Genomic DNA, 16,965 nt, shown 5'->3' with positions numbered 1-16,965 from the left:
GTGTCATGAAACTTGTTTCAATGGGAGAACTTGCATGATTAAAGGAAGCACATCCTCAAATGCTTTGCTGGATCTGGGCCATCCTGCCTGCTTTTCTTTTGCATCCCCATTAGGCCTGCTTTGATACTGATTATGCAAGGTGTTTTAAATTTGGAACTGCATCAGATGTTCCTAGAATTCCTGTCTTGTTTTTTCTGGATGGCTGTGCTTACAAATGATGGTTGACTATTATGGATGGCAAGTCATTGTTAGATGTCCAAGAATGAAGAATGCTTGTACTGATTATCGCTCAGAACATCGGTAAGGTACAGATTGCTTCTGAAATGTCCAGACACCTATTTGTAGATTTTGTTCCAGCAAAAGGAGTTGTGTGGATTAACACTTTCTTCTAGGTCAAGTCCTGTTGACTTCAGTGCAGTGGCGGCTCTAGGGATTTTGCTGCCCCAAGCACGGCAGGCAGGCTGTCCTTAGCGATTTGCCTGCGGAGGGTCTTGGCGTGCTGGGGCCTGGAGCCGCCCCTGCTTCAGTGGGACTCAGTCTGGACACAAGTCTGCTCAAATGGCAACCTTTGCAGGATGAAGCATTGGCATGTATCTTATGACACTTACATTCATGGCGGTACCTTTTACATTACTTAGCAGCCATTAAATAAGCCTCTGAATACCTTGTTGAGAAGTGAGGTTGTGCTGATATATTACTTTGTTACCTAGAAATGGGCATGTAATGAATTATGAATGAATTTAAAATACCTGTGGATCATAAAAAAAAGCAGATGCGCAAACAGCATAAAGTCTGCTTCTAATCTAAGCCTCCAAGTTTTCTTTATTATGTGTCACATAGTTATGCTGAGACATAGACTAAGTATCAAAGAAATGCATTAGTAAATACTTTTTTTTGTGCTTTTTGAACAGACACAGCATAGTCTCTTTTTAGGAGGAGGAGGGAAGGGATTTCAGTCATGCTTATAAAATGAAAATCAATGTTATGCAAGTCAGGTATCAAATGTTGACACAGACTGGTAAAAATCTCAGCCTGAAATGGCCCAGGTTTTAGATACGGTATTAGTGTAATTGCTTATATTTGTTTCTTTAAAGGGCTGAAAAGAGGTAACATGAGGTAGTTGGTGCACGACTGCAAATAGTATGCCTGCCCTGTGTTTGTATTTAATATCTAATCCAGGATGATCACAGAGAATTGAAATGAAGTTCTGTCACTTCTGCACATAATGGTGATTTCTTTATTTAAGAAACCTACTGCAGGTTCAAGATTCTGATTTACATCCTCATTCTGCCTCCAATAAATGAATATATAGGAGGAAGATCAAATCCTATGCTACAGACAAGTTGTTAAAAAAGAACCATCTTTTAATATGTCTAATTGTGGACAATTGTATTCTTAAATTCTTTCTGCTGAAGCCCTGATTCAGGAAGGTATGTAAGCACCTGCTTGATCCTGATTCTTTTATACTAAGGCTACTTTATACCTCTCTTTTCTAGGCTGTGCACAGCCTTAGTAAAAATGAGAATCAGACGCTTCATTTTAAGCAGCTGGAGAGGCAGTGCAACTTTGCAGATGGAGCACAGGACTTGGACAGAGAAGACCTGGGTTCTAGTCCTGGCTCTTCCACTGGTCTCCTGTGTGAGCTTGGACAAGTTCCTTCCCCTTTCTGTGCCTCAGTTTCCCTATCTGTAAAATGGGGATAATGATTCTGACTTCCTTTGTAAAGTGCTTTGTGATCTACTGATAAAAATCACTATATAAGAGCTAGGTATTATAATTTATGCTTGATTTTAGGCAGATGCTTAAGTATTGTCTTGAACTGGGGCCTACGTTTGCCTCAGAATACCTCTAAAAAGGTCTTTTTTGCTGTTTCTGGAATCTTACTAGGTATTTTAAACAAAATCTTGGGTTAATTGTAGAAATCAAGGCAATTTAATGTCAGTACATTCACAAAACATGGGATCAAAATATATTCTAAAATGAAACAGAAACAAAGCAAGATAGAAATATTGTGGTGTGTGCATTTAAAAATGCATGAACGTAAGTTAAGAGCAGACAATGTTTTAAGCTTTCTAAGCTTACATGATGGAGGCATATGTATTAGTGAATAAAATATGTCATGAACACTTCCATTTGGAAAAAAGAAATTAGTGCAAATTACATTTGTTTTAGCTGGATGAAATCTTTCTTTACCACTTACAGCTCTAACATGAATGACATGTCAGTTCCAATTTGTGACACAGAGCTAAGTTAATCTGGCACAAGTATTCAAAGGGCTGTAGAGAGCACATCCTAGAAAATAATAACATAATTGTCTAAAGTATTACAATTGCAAGGGTAGACTTCAGGTCACACTGCGTATTTTGTGGGGAGGCAGCCTTTTTAATTGACTGTAGTGCTTAAAAATATGCCATAAAATGGCTTGTGATGATTTTATAAAATTAAACATACATATTATCACTGAATAAATAATAAAATATTTGGTTTCAGAAAGCAGCACCCAATATTGTTTGAACAGCAAGCATTACTTACAATATTAAGCAACATATCTACAGCATATAACTGTACTGTATATCTAGAACTTCCCAGTCCAATGCAGAACAGGAAAATTGTTGCTGGCATAATTAACCTTTCTATTGGAGATGTCAGAGCTGCTTTTATGAGGGTGCCCTGGAAAAACAGATTTTATAGGTTCTTCAATATACTACATAGACTAGAACTACTTAATGTAAGAAGAAAATAACATAGCTGAAGAAGGACGAAAAACTGACAGGGAAGAATTCAGTGAGTGACTTTAGTAGCCATATCAGCTAAGTAGTGTCACCATTTAATGTTCTAGTTTGTTCATTTGTATGGCCTGGTTTCTCCCGTAACTGCCTTCTCCTGTTAAAAGACTGAGGTTAAGTTGCAGTAGAAAAGCAGTTATTCCCACCTGTGTAGATACTAAGCCCACACCTGCATTTCTTGTGCTCCCTAAACATCTGTAGAAGTAAGTGAGAGATGTGGGCGAAAAAGAAAGGGAAAACCTGACCTGTTGGATGGGCATATGTACAGGAAAGCACCATATTGGAAGAATGTTGTATTTAGTTAATGCTGGTAAAACATATTCCTCCCCACACCTATCCAGCTGTTATCCCTGAAATGGATGTAGCTGCTTTAAAATACTAGGCCAAATTCAGCTTGGATATAACTCTGATTTTTAAAAATTATTTTGGATTTTAATCCAAATAATTATTTAAAAGTAGTACCTCTCATTTGTTCCAGACTATGAAGTGTAGCAATATGGCACAGGAATGAGAGTTACATGATAAGGGGCCCTATTTCCATCTCTGCTACTAACTTGTGTGACCTTGGGGAAGTCACTTTACTTCTCTGGGCCTCAGTTTATAGGTTTGTAAAATGTGGATAATTATATCCTTCTTTGCAAAGTACTTTGAGATCTATAAATATGCTACATGTTGCATTATTGTTATTAGCTATCATAATTTTTTTCTAGTCCATAGAAACGTGCTATTAATTATAAAACTTGAAATTATTAAGAAATTGATTAAGCGATAGTTAAAAAAGCTATAGCTGAGTGTGAAAAGGTGCAGAGAAGTGAAGATGGTTAGAGGTATTATGGGTAGGTGGAAAGAAGTGTTTCTTACTAATGTCACAATCTTTGTGTCCAGAAGCAGAGAAGAATCCAATAGGATTCTAAGATTACAATACTTGACAACTTCAAGAGTGAATGAGATTAAATTTAAAAAATGAGATAGGTATATCTCCATATCTATCTCATAGAACTAGAAGGGGCCCTGAAAGGTCATTGAGTTCAGCCCCCTGCTTTCACTAGCAGGACCAAGTACTGACTTTGCCCCAGTTCCCTAAGTGACCCACTCAAGGATTGCACTCACAAATCTGGGTTTAGCAGGCCAATGCAGTGAACTATCCATTCCCCGCCCCAAGATTAATATCTTGGCTGACTCCTAAAGTTGCTTTCTTCTTCCCACCAGCATCACCTCTTTATTGCCTGAGTTGAGTTTGAGCCACCTGTTTTTCATCTATAAGGCTAGATCACTCAGTTACCATGATAACAGGATGATGATGTTGGCTACATCAGTTGAAATGAAAGCATACAGCTGGATGTCATCGCTATACTGGTAACATTGAAGTCCATGTAGCCTTACAATTTTCTTTGGTATATGTGTGCAGGGTTTGATCTTTGCACAATGTCACAGGTGAGAGCTCATTGAAAAGAGAAGCATTCATCAGCCATGACTCTCAGGATTTTGTTTATGAGAAAAGAGTGAAGCTGACTTAGTGCTGTCCTCTGTTGGTGGAGCACAAGGTAATATTGATGCACTGTGTGGAAGGCTGCTGATAGATCCAGCAGTGTCACTGCAGAGGTTCGTCATCTTCCCATGGCCATAAGGAGATCATCCATCAGTGCCACTAAAACTGCTGCTGTGCTCCACGTCTGTGAGGAGGGAGCTGTGTGAAATGTTCACTCCTCGTTGTTTGCTAGATCGGCTAGTAAATGACAATGGATCTCAGTTTGTAGCTCATGAGTTTAAAACTTTTATGAAGATGAATAGTGTGTGTCATATCAAATCAGCACAGTATCATCCACTGCTGTATTGGGATCCTTTCGTAGCTCCCCCACTGATGGGTGAATTTCACTGGTCATGAACAGTCTGCACAATTGTATTAGTAACAATTTTCATTTTTAGCAGAATTTATTGATATTTATTATAGGAAGATGTGCTCTTTTTTGATATCTATATTTGTCTGTATAAATATATGTAATATTTGGTCTAATTTGTTAATAATGGTTTTGGTTTTTGGTATTATTGAGTGTTGCGACACTTGCATTCTTTACTTTTATTTAAGACAAATTGCTGTATTGAGTTTATTTTATTTGATATAATTTCACAAATTCTCTTCTTTCTCTGTCATTTGAGCAGATTTTGATAGTTTGTATTAAGTGACTGTATTGAAGATTAACCTAGAAATGCATTTAAGACACAGGGGCACCAATATGCTGCATCCCTTATATCTATTTAACCTGGTAGTACCTGATTCTGCTGCCTTTTAAACTGATTAATCCCCACTGATTTACACATAGATATTGACCGACTTGGCTTCTCTACCTGCATGTGTGTGCATGAATTATAGGGTTATGCTATGTGGATGGGGTTTATGGGACACATCCCCATCACATGTTTAAAGCTTTCCAATAAAGCCTTTATTTTCTAAAGAAGGAACACTAGAAAAGTCAACAGTGTATCCCACTAGACTGGAAATTGAAAACTGCTTAGCTGCTAGTATAGACTGAGCTGAAGTGTTTTTAGCACATATTATGGAAAGCATGCTACCTAAGCTGAAGTGTTTTTAGCACATCTTATGGAAAGCATGCTACCTGCTTCTTTTTGTTGGGTGTCTATCATGCTTTTTGTAAAGAATGCTGAGAAAATGTTGAGCCTGAACTTTATCTTCACATTTTCTACCTCCTTTATGTAGAACATCTTTCCCTCTACAGCTGTAACTAATCCCTTCCTTCCTCCAATTTTGCTAACCCCTGTTTTTGGTTTGCATCTGAAATTACATTGTGAATGGTCTGAGGCAGGGACCACATTGCCTTATTTATAGTGGGAGGCACCTAGCATATTTTTATGTGCTGTAGAATTAATAGTTAATAATAAAAATGATGCTTGGCAATGTTCAGTTTTCTGGATGCTGTGATATTGATATTGCATAGCTTAAATGGGGTGGTGGTGGTGTGTGTGTAACACACCATTATTGTGAAAAGCTCATATTCTGAGTCATTTAAAGAAGCAGAACTTTTTTAGAATCAACATCAAGAAGAGAATATATGTATGTTATGATAGTATTGCCAAGAATCAATATAAGGAAGTGTGTGGCAGAGGCAAGATTAGAACCCAGTTTTCCTGGGTCCCCCCGCCAGCTTACAAAGAATGTTGTTCCCCAGTGGAGTAGAGCTGGCATGTGGGAAACTGTGGGGCTGAAGCATGTTCAGTGCAGATGGAATGTTCAGAGGCTTATTGATGTCTCTGAACAAGCACTACTGAGCATGTGCAAAGGGCAGAGTCCTGTAACTTGGGCAGATCTGGGTAGATTTTTATGGAGACAGCAAAAGGCATCTCTCTAACCTCAGAAGCATGTCCCTGCCATATTTCAAGTTTCTGTTCCAAAGCATGGAAGCTGGAAAGCTCTTCAAAAAACTGTTGGGGGGACGGGGACAGGGAAGAAGGGGGAAATTAATATCAACCAAACTACCTAATTTTTCCCCTAACCTTATTCTCAGGAATATGTGAGCTGTTTTTTCTGGAACTTTCCAAGAAAGTCAGCGTTTACAAGAAAAGTCAGAGGCAGAAAGTATCAAAAATGTTAGCCTCAAGGGTTAAAATTTGGCATACTTTTAAGCAAGGTAAAACAGGAGCCTTTAATGAAAAGAGTCAGGCAATCTACCAGCTCCGCATATAATTAGCTATGCTTGTAATAGGTACAGAAAGGGTGTATTCATGTAGTCCTTATGTAGGCAAAACACCTAGTGAAGTGAATGTTGTTTTTTAAATAAGGAAGTGATACTTGATGCTTTGGGGTATACTGTGGCTTTTAAGGGCCACTTTACAGTAGAATTGGGTAAGAAGAGGCTGTGATGTCAGATATGCCCTTTTAGAGCACTGGAGGAACATATGTGCCAGAGGGAAGATTCTAAATTGACTTCAATGGAGCTATGAGAATTTATACCATCTGATAATCTGCCTCCATTGCTGATGGTGCAGCCTGGCCTTCCCCATTCATCAGCTGAACTCTGATGGGCGGCATAAAAGGAGGCTTTGGCCTCCGATCTATGTCACCTTTCTCATCCCCTCTTCTGGGTTTCGTAGTGTTATTGGTGGTGCTAGACTCAGAACTCAGTGGCTGGGATTGTAACTGGCCCCTTCATAGCTGTGTAAAGGACTGGAGAAAGCTCCTTTATACCTTCTCCCACTTTTCATCACTCAATAAGCAATAGTCACCATTTCATTCTTTTAGAAAAAATGGTGTTAATCCGTATGTATTCACGAGCGTTTAGCATACATTATATCTGTGCACAAATATTGCAAATATTTTGTTGTCACTGCAGTTATCAGTAACACAACACATTCATTAAGGATATAATACAGTGTGGCAGGGGTGGGTATTATAGATGGAAGAGGAGAGCTAAAGGACTGTCATATGTAAGCTATTAGTGTAATTGTATTTTTAAAGCAGTGTCTAAAATTAGTTACTTGAACCATGATTCCAGCTTGTGTAGAAACAGTAATATAAAGTAATTTATCTGAAGGCCTCAACCTTTTTGTTTAAGTCAACAGCTCATAAAGCATTTGAAGTTTGCTTTTTTTATTGTTGAAATCCCATAATCTATGAGCCACACTTGGTCACAAAGTAGCTTATTATTAAAATATAATATCATGTTCATTTGTGATTATTATTTTAATTCAGTGCTTGGTTGACTTATACAAAGCTGCCTGAACTCTTTCAGTAACCACTCTCCATTCGCCTACATTACATTTAATTTATACCAAGATGATAAAAAATTTGATTTATTTTACAACAGATCAGTAATTGTGCTCTACAAATAAGTCCGTAATGATAATCAACAGCATTTTCAACATAATTTAATTTGTCTTCTCCCGAGAGGTAGTTAAATGCAGTAATAATAACACTACTGTTATGGACTGTGCTGCTGTTAATCATGGCCTGAATATGCAGACAGCCCCAATATTGTATTGACAGGAATTAAATTAACCATCAGCTTGGGCAATCAGTGGCTGTACAGCTATTAAAAGTAATAAAGGCAACAAACCCCAGCCATAGCCAATTATATTTTGACATATAAATGAAAAAAGACAGATGCTTTTGATTTGAAATTTTTATTTCAGTGGAAATAAGGAAGATGTATCTTTTCATATACATCATTTCCTGTGCCTTAATTAACCAATAATACACACCACAGGCTAAGAGCCATATTGAGATGATGTAATATCATAGGTATCCCTTGAGTTCCCCCTAATCCTGGCATGTTGTTATTACAAAAGGCAAAGATCAAAATGCATATAAAAGATTAAAAGTGAAACCAGTGTTTTAAAAATAAAATATTTCTTTCTACTGAAATCATTCTTCAGTAATTAAAAGAGGAATCCTAATATTTTTGAATGTGGGCTGTTTTGCTTAAAATCATTCTTGGATAATAAGGCCAAGTCCCAAATTCTCAAAAGTGACTAGTGATTTTGTCTGCCCAAATTAAGAACATTTAAAGGGAGTCGATTTTTCAGCAAGTGTGTGATCAGCACATCAGAAAATCAGATATTTTGCTGGGATTCCTAAAAAAATGATTATTATGAATCAGATTCTGCAAGTTAAGAATAATATTTTGACTCCTAATTGCTTAGTTATGCTTAGAATGTTAAAGGAAGGAGTTTAGTTTTCTGTTGCTCCTACACCTTTCTTGAAGGTTTATAAAGCTTGAAAAGACATTTTCTCAGTCAAGACAAAACTTCTTGCTCTTTAAGCCTATGACCAAATTAATTGCTGGTGTAAGGGGCTGAAACTTTGTAGGCCAGGATTGTTTTTGGCCACTAAATCCCAAAGAAATCTGTGGTAAGTTCATAGGCCCTCACCCAACAAAGAACTTAAGTGCATGCTTACTTGTTACAGCTGATTACTGAAGACATTGGACCTACTCACATGCTGAAGTGCTTTGCTGGATAGATGAGAAGAAAACACCGGTAACTTTTTGTGTTCTTTTAAGTTATTAGGCTTGATATGGTTCATTCCTGTAGTAGAGAAGAATAATTCCTTCCACTGTAGGAATTTACTAGGTGAAATTCCATGACCTATGTTATGCAGGTCACTTTTGTAGGTTCTTAAAAGGTCCTTTCTGGCCTTTAATTCTGCAAATTCAAGATTTTAAGAAAACTTGCCCAGGACAAAGGCAAAATTGAGAGTAGCCCTAATAGTAAAGGTGGAGAGATACAGGAAATAGTCCTAATACCGTTTAAAAAAAAATCTCTAAAACATTTTTAGAACAGTTATCCTGTGGCATTCATGATAGTCACAGAATGCCTAATATAAACATCTTACCAGCACTCATCTGAGATCTCCTGCTTAACTCACTTCACCAACAGTTAGCCATCCCAAGCACAAGCCAAGAAAACATGAATACCTTACCATGCAATCATATGTATCACATATGTATGTGTGTGGGGATATGTGCATGTATGAGTGTATATAATAACATGCTGTTAAATGCTGCTATGGTTCTTTTTCTAGTTTAGGGTGTCATTTATTAGCCATAACTCCAATGTCCTTGAAGTTGTACAAGATCTGAAAAGATTTGTTCCTACATATGTTTTAGTACTCTTATTTGTATCAGTTATCTAAAGAAATTTTTCTTTCTTTCTTTCTTTCTTTCTTTCTTTCTTTCTTTCTTTCTTTCTTTCTTTCTTAGTGGTTTTCTAAGTGTATAGTTTGTGAAGAACTCTATTATAACAATTCAGTTATAAGAAAAGACAGATATCTCACTCATGGCTATTTCACTGGTGAGTTATCACTTTGCTCTGTATCCATGAAGATACATGTCATAATTGAGATCCACTGTCATGTAATTTTTTTTCTCTGTACAGCATGTATGTATAAATGGTGTTGATTGCTAACAAGAACTCAGAGGGTGGAAGATGCAATTCTGTGTACTTGCAGGGTAGGGTGATACCACTTACAAAATTAATACTACATTTTGTTCATTGTGCTACCATCCCAGGCCCTCCTGGATTGTTTCCTCAAGTTCCCATAGAGCAATCCACAGATTTAAAACTCACATTAGCGATGGTGTGATCTCCTACAATCCTGTCATTATTGATCAGCCTATACAGGAAAATGAGACATATAGGATGGAAGTAAGTGGCAGGCTGCAACTCGATTAACTTGAAATCAATTAACTGGGGTAGCTGCCCCCTTTAAATTACCAGGTCTGCAATGTGGGAGGAAACTAGCGTTAAGCTGATCAAGCAGTAGGAAAAGAGGAATGGCTACCCTTAGCCTAACACCCCATAACACTGAACATAGGAGTCATCCCACTTTCCCCTTGCATGGGGAAATGAGGGTCTAGTTAAAGGTGTCTTTACATGTACAAGACTTAAACTCTAGCATATCTGCCTTAGACCCCAGCCATATAGTGCAACAAATCAACTATTCTTTCTTTTTCTGGCTCTTAAAACAAACAAACCAGGCCTCCAGAATGCAGAGAGGAATGTGAGGGGAAAAAAAACCAAACCCATAGTGTATTGGCAAGTTTTGCCCTGTGGGGAAAAAGTCCTTCCTTACACCCAAAATTGATGTGGCCAAGCCCACAGCAAGTCTGAAATGAAGCTCTGGCAGTCACAAGGAACCTACAGAGAAGGTTGGGTGGGAACAAATACTGGGAGCCAGTATTTGGGACCAGTAGGGCCATTTCTGCCATTTTGGCTTCCCTGATCCCTCCCAGTTCAGCTTTCCCACCCTCCTGCAAACTGGCCAGTAGCGCCAGAGCATAGAGACAACATTTCTCCTTTTCAGTACCACTCTGCTTTCTGTACATGAGCACCCCTCCTTGCTGAGACAGGGAGGAATGTTGATATGTATTTTCATTGACTGCTTTGCCCCACTGTTGCCTCTTCATCTTATCCTCCTGACTACTGCCCAGCCTTCCTGCTCCTGTGCTTCTGCCCCAAACAATGTTTATCTGAATGGATGACCATTAAATCGCAAGCTCAATTTAAAATATGTGGGCTCGCAGGCTCTGCACCTCAGAATTCAGTGGGGCCCCTGGAGCAGTGGGGCCCAACCTTTTCCTGTCACACACCCCCTTGCCAGTAATGGAATCTGTCCATACCCCACTAGGAGCCACAGTTGGGAGCTGGAGACGGGAGCAGGTCTGCAGTTGGGAGTGGAGCCGGAAGCTGAGCTGTGGCAGCTGGGGCTGGGGCTGGAGCTTCAGCTGCAGCCGGGGTCTGGAGTGGAGCCAGAGCAGCGGCTGGGGGCAGAGTGGGACTGGGTGACTCTCCCTTCCCTCCCCTCCCCTCGTGGGGGCCGGACCAGGGCCCATCATGCCCCCCAAATGTTCCTTTGTGTCCCTGTAGCAGGGCATGCCCCACAGTTTGGGGACCACTGCTGTAGAGCCTACAAAATTTAAATTACATTCCATGCTGCTCTTTTGCTCCACTAACAAGGGAGCAGATCTCCAGGCATTTCTGCCTTCCTCTCCTGCCTAATTAGGGCAGGGGTTCTGACAGCCCTTGTCCAAATGTAGTTTAGATCTTCAGTTTACTTCCAGGCCCCAATTACGCCAATTTGATCTGTTCATTTAATGAAGACACCATTTCTTGTAATCACTGCACTAGTGCTCTATGAAACACGCACAGTGACCACCATTAAACTTTTCAGTTTTACTTTAATTAATAGCAGCAAAGAGTTCTGTGGCACCTTATAGACTAACAGATGTATTGGAGCATGAGCTTTCGTGGGTGAATACCCTCTTCGTTGGATGCATCTGACAAAGTGGATATTCACCCATGAAAGCTCATGTTCCAATACTTCTGTTAGTCTGTAAGGTGCCACAGGACACTCTGTTGCTTTTATAGATCCAGACTAACACAGCTACCCTCTTGATACTTTAATTAATGTTATCTAGGCAATTGAAATGTTTGCCCTTGCAATGCGTGTAAATTAATGGTGTCCCTAGCCTCTGTTTGCCAGAAGCTGGGAATGGGTGACGTGGGATGGATGATTTGATGATTAGCTGTTTTGTTCATTCCTTCTGGGACACCTGGCATTGGCCATTGTCGGAAGACAGGATACTGGGCTAGATGGTCTGACCCAGTATGGCCGTTCTTATGTTCTTATGTGCAATTAAAGGAGTGTGTTATTTTTACAGACCCTAGTGCAACACTTAACCAGGACCAATTCAGTTCCTTTAGGAAGTATACACTCATTCCATCTTGCATTCTTTGTCCTTTCATTTCTTAGCTTTTTTTAAAAAAAGAAAAAGAAAAAAAAGAAAAAATCTGAATGTAGCCAGGAAGGTAGTATTTTTCTTTTTGTTTTTCATATTAAACTGTGACAGGGTGAACTCAGCCTGCACTCTACAGGAAAGGGTTATCTCTTCACTGTGGGCGGAGGAAGCCGTGCCCCACATCCCTACTGGGCATGCTCCAGATGTAGCACCAGTATAAGAGGGAGCAGCCTAGCTCAGTCTGGGGTGACTGCCAGAGAGGAAGGACACTCCTTACCTGGATTGCAGAAGCCAGAGGTGCTGACACTCAAGCTGACGTCCAGCTTCTGTGGGCACCCCAGGGAGGTCTGAGCTACAGGGAGTTGCACAGCCAAAGAACCCGGAAACCCTGAAGATGCACAGACTGCCATCATGCGTAGCATGGTAGGAAGTAACCCAAGGGGAAACTAGTCATTGCCCCAAATAGCGTGTTGTGGATGGATCCCCGCTGACTTGGTGGTGGACACACTTGCCAGTGACAGAGCCCTGAGCTGGGACCCAGTGGAGCAGAGAGGATCTGGGTCCCCCTACTCTGGCTGCCACCAACCCCCCCTCCCCTGAGTGGCTGCCCACACACCCCAAAAGGCTGCTAGGCCATACAGCCCCATCCTGGGGGGGCAACTCTATTGACTCTGGCCGCTAGGCCACACTGCCCTGAGAACCACGGTAATTTTATGGACTCTGATTGCTAGACCACACTGCCCCGTGAACCCAGGGTGTCTCTATTGACTCTGGCCACTAGGCCTCGCTGCCCTGCAGAGAAGGGCTACCTCATTGACTTGGGCCATGATGCCCTACATCCCTGCTGATCAGGGTGATTTTATAGACTTGGGCCACTAGGCCTTACAGCCCTGCAGATCAGGGCAACCCTATTGACTTTAGCCCTTAGGTCTCACTGCCTAGAGACAGCAGGCAGCTCAAAGATGGGCTGAACTCCCCTCGCACTGTATGGGGTCCTGTCACCCCATCACATAAACACAAAGATTATTATGATTATTATTATTATTATTATTATTACTCATAGACTTTAGGGTCAGAAGGGACCAATATGATCATCTAGTCTGACCTCCTGCACAAAGCAGGCCACAGAACCCTACCCATCCACTTCTATAACAAACCCCTAACCTATGTCTGAGTTATTGAAGTCTTCAAATTGTGGTTTGAAGACCTCAAGCTGCGGAGAATCCACCAGCAAGGGACCCATGCCCCACGCTGCAGAGGAAGGCGAAAAAACTCCAGAGCCTCTGCCAATCTGCCCCGGAGGAAAATTCCTTCCCAACCCCAAATATGGTGATCAGCTAAACCCTGAGCATGTGGGCAAGACTCACCAGCCAGCTCTCACGAAAGAACTCTCTGCAGTAACTCAGATCCCATCCCATCTAACATCCCATCACAGACCATTGGGCATACTTACCTGCTGATAATCAAAGATCAATTGCCAAAATTAAGCTATCCCATCATACCATCCCTTCCATAAACTTATCAAGCTTAGTCTTAAAGTCAGATATGTCTTTTTCCCCTACTACTCCCCTTGGAAGGCTGTTCCAGAACTTCACTCCTCTAATGGTTAGAAACCTTCGTCTAATTTCACGTCTAAACTTCCTAGTGTCCAGTTTATACCCATTTGTTCTTGTGTCTACATTGGTACTAAGCTTAAATAATTCCTCTCCCTCCCTAATATTAATCCCTCTGATATATTTATAAAGAGCAAGCATATCCCCCCTCAACCTTCTTTTGGTTAGGCTAAACAAGCCAAGCTCTTTGAGTCTCCTTTCATAAGACAGGTTTTCCATTGCTCGGATCATCCTAGTAGCCCGTCTCTGAACCTGTTCCAGTTTGAATTCATCCTTCTTAAACATGGGAGACCAGAACTGCACACACTATTCCAGATGAGGTCTCACCAGTGCCTTATATAATGGTACTAACACCTCCTTATCTTTGCTGGAAATACCTTGCCTGAAGCATCCTAAAACTGCATTAGCTTTTTTAACGGCCATATCACATTGGCAGCTCATAGTCATCCTGTGATCAACCAATACTCCAAGGTCCTTCTCCTCCTCTGTTGCTTCCAACTGATGTGTCCCCAATGTATAACTAAAATTCTTATTATTAATCCCTAAATGCATGACCTTGCACTTTTCACTATTAAATTTCATCCTATTACTATTAGTCCAGTTTACAAGGTCATCCAGACCTTCCTGTATGATATCTTGGTCCTTCTCTGTGTTAGCAATACCTCCCAGCTTTGTGTCATCCGCAAACTTTATTAGCACATTCCGGCTTTTTGTGCCAAGGTCAGTAATAAAAAGGTTAAATAAGATTGGTCCCAAAACTGATCCTTGAGGAACTCCACTAGTAACCTCCTTCCAACCTGACAGTTCACCCTTCAGTACGACCCGTTGGAGTCTCCCCTTTAACCAGCTCCTTATCCACCTTTCAATTTTCATATTGATCTCCATCTTTTCCAATTTAACTAATAATTCCCCTTGTGGAACTGTGTCAAATGCCTTACTGAAATCGAGGTAAATTAGATCTACTGCATTTCCTTTGTCTAAATAATCTATCACCTTCTCAAAGAAGGAGATCAGGTTGGTTTGGCACGATCTACCTTTTGTAAAACCATGTTGTAATTTGTCCCAATTATCATTGACCTCAATGTCCTTAACTACTTTCTCCTTCAAAATTTTTTCCCAGACCTTGCATACTACAGATGTCAAACTAACAGGCCTATAGTTACTCGGATCACTTTTTTTCCCTTTCTTAAAGATAGGAACTATGTTAGCAATTCTCCAGTCGTACGGTACAACCCCTGAGTTTACCGATTCATTAAAAATTCTTGCTAATGGGCTTGCAATTTCATGTGCCAGTTCCTTTAATATTCTTGGATGAAGATTATCTGGGCCCTCCCATTTTGTCCCATTAAGCTGTTCAAGTTTGGCTTCTACCTCAGATGTGGTAATATCTACCTCCATATCCTCATTCCCGTTTGTTATCCTTCCATTATCCCTAAGCTCCTCATTAGCCTTATTAAAGACTGAGGCAAAATATTTATTTAGATATTGGGCCATGCCTAGGTTATCCTTAACCTCCATTCCATCCTCAGTGTTTAGCAGTCCCACTTCTTCTTTGTTTGTTTTCTTCTTATTTATATGGCTATAGAATCTTCTACTATTGGTTTTAATTTCCTTTGCAAGGTCCAACTCTACATGGCTTTTAGCCTTTCTCACTTTATCCCTACATGTTCTGACCTCACTAAGGTAGCTTTCCTTGCTAATCCCACCCTTCTTCCACTCCTTGTAAGCTTTCTGCTTTTTCTTAATCACCTCTCTAAGATGCTTGCTCATCCAGCTTGGTCTACAACTCCTGCCTATGTTTTTCCCCCCCTTTCTTGGGATGCAGGCTTCTGATAGTTTCTGCAGCTTCGACTTAAAGTAATTCCAGGCCTCCTTCGCATTTAGAGCCACAAGTTCTTCAGTCCAATCCACTTCCCTAACTAATTTCCTTAATTCTTTAAAGTTAGCCCTTTTGAAGTCAAAAACCCTAGTCTCAGATCTGTTTTTGTTTATCCTTCTGTCTAGTTTGAACTGAATTAGCTCATGATCACTCGAACCAAGGTTGTCCCCTACAACCATTTCTTCTATGAGGTCCTCACTACTCACCAAAACCAAATCTAAAATGGCATCCCCTCTTGTTGGTTCTTCAACTACTTGGTGAAGAAATCCATCAGCTATCACATCCAGAAAAATCTGAGCCCTATTATTCTTAATAGCACTTGTCCTCCAGTCTATATCTGGGAAGTTAAAGTCTCCCATGATCACACAATTCCCATTAGTGTTTACTTCATTAAAAACATTAAAGAGGTCTCTATCCATATCCAAATCAGATCCCGGTGGTCTGTAGCACACCCCAAGCACTCACTCAGGGGAGGCTCTAGTAGCTTTCTTTCCCAGTGTGATTTTTGCCCAGACAGACTCTGTCTCATCCATTCCATCACTTCTTATTTCTTTACAGTTAACCTCATCATTGATATACAATGCTACTCCACCACCTTTGCCTTTATTTCTGTCTTTCCTAAACAGCACATAGCCTTCAATACCTGTACTCCAGTCATGACTACTATTCCACCATGTTTCTGTTATCCCTATAATATCTGGTTTCACTTCCTGCACCAGTAGCTCTAGTTCCTCCATTTTGTTACCTAGGCTCCTCGCATTAGTGTACAGACATCTTAATTTTTGCCGTTTGGTTTCACTGACATTCTTTACCCTGTTAGGCACAGACATTCTACCACCAGCATCACCTGTTAGACTGGTATCTACACTACCCTTCCTCCTTATGTCAATTCTTCTGTCCACGCCTGTATCCCCTCTTACTTTGTTTTCTTCACTCTCAAGGTTAAGTTTCGGCGTGGAGATCACCTGGACATCTCCCAACCATCTCCCCCAAATTCCTAGTTTAAAGCTCTCTTAATCAGTTGGGCAAGCCTCCATCCTAGAAGTCTATTTCCCTTCTTACTCAGGTGAAGTCCATCCCGAGAAAACAGGCTTCAGTCCATAAATGCTTCCCAGTGGCTGTACATCCCAAAGCCCTCTTTATAGCACCACTGCCTGAGCCATCTGTTGATCACCATAATCTTGTCACCCCTTTGTTGCCTTTCTCTAGGAACCGGCAGAATCCCACTGAAGATCACCTGAGCCTCGATTTCCTTAAGCGTCTTCCCCAGTCTGGCATAGTCTCCCTTGATACTTTCCAGAGAGAATCTAGCCATATCATTCGTTCCCACATGAAGGACAATCAACGGATTCTTTCCCGCTCCTTTTCAGCCTCAGGTCCACATCCCATATCTTAGCACCCGGCAGACAGCACACCCTTCTGTTCTCTGGATCAGC

Source organism: Gopherus evgoodei, chromosome 4 (genome assembly GCF_007399415.2).
Source record: "Gopherus evgoodei ecotype Sinaloan lineage chromosome 4, rGopEvg1_v1.p, whole genome shotgun sequence".
In the NCBI taxonomy this organism is placed as follows: domain Eukaryota; kingdom Metazoa; phylum Chordata; order Testudines; family Testudinidae; genus Gopherus; species Gopherus evgoodei.
Note: the sequence above shows the minus strand (reverse complement) of the source record.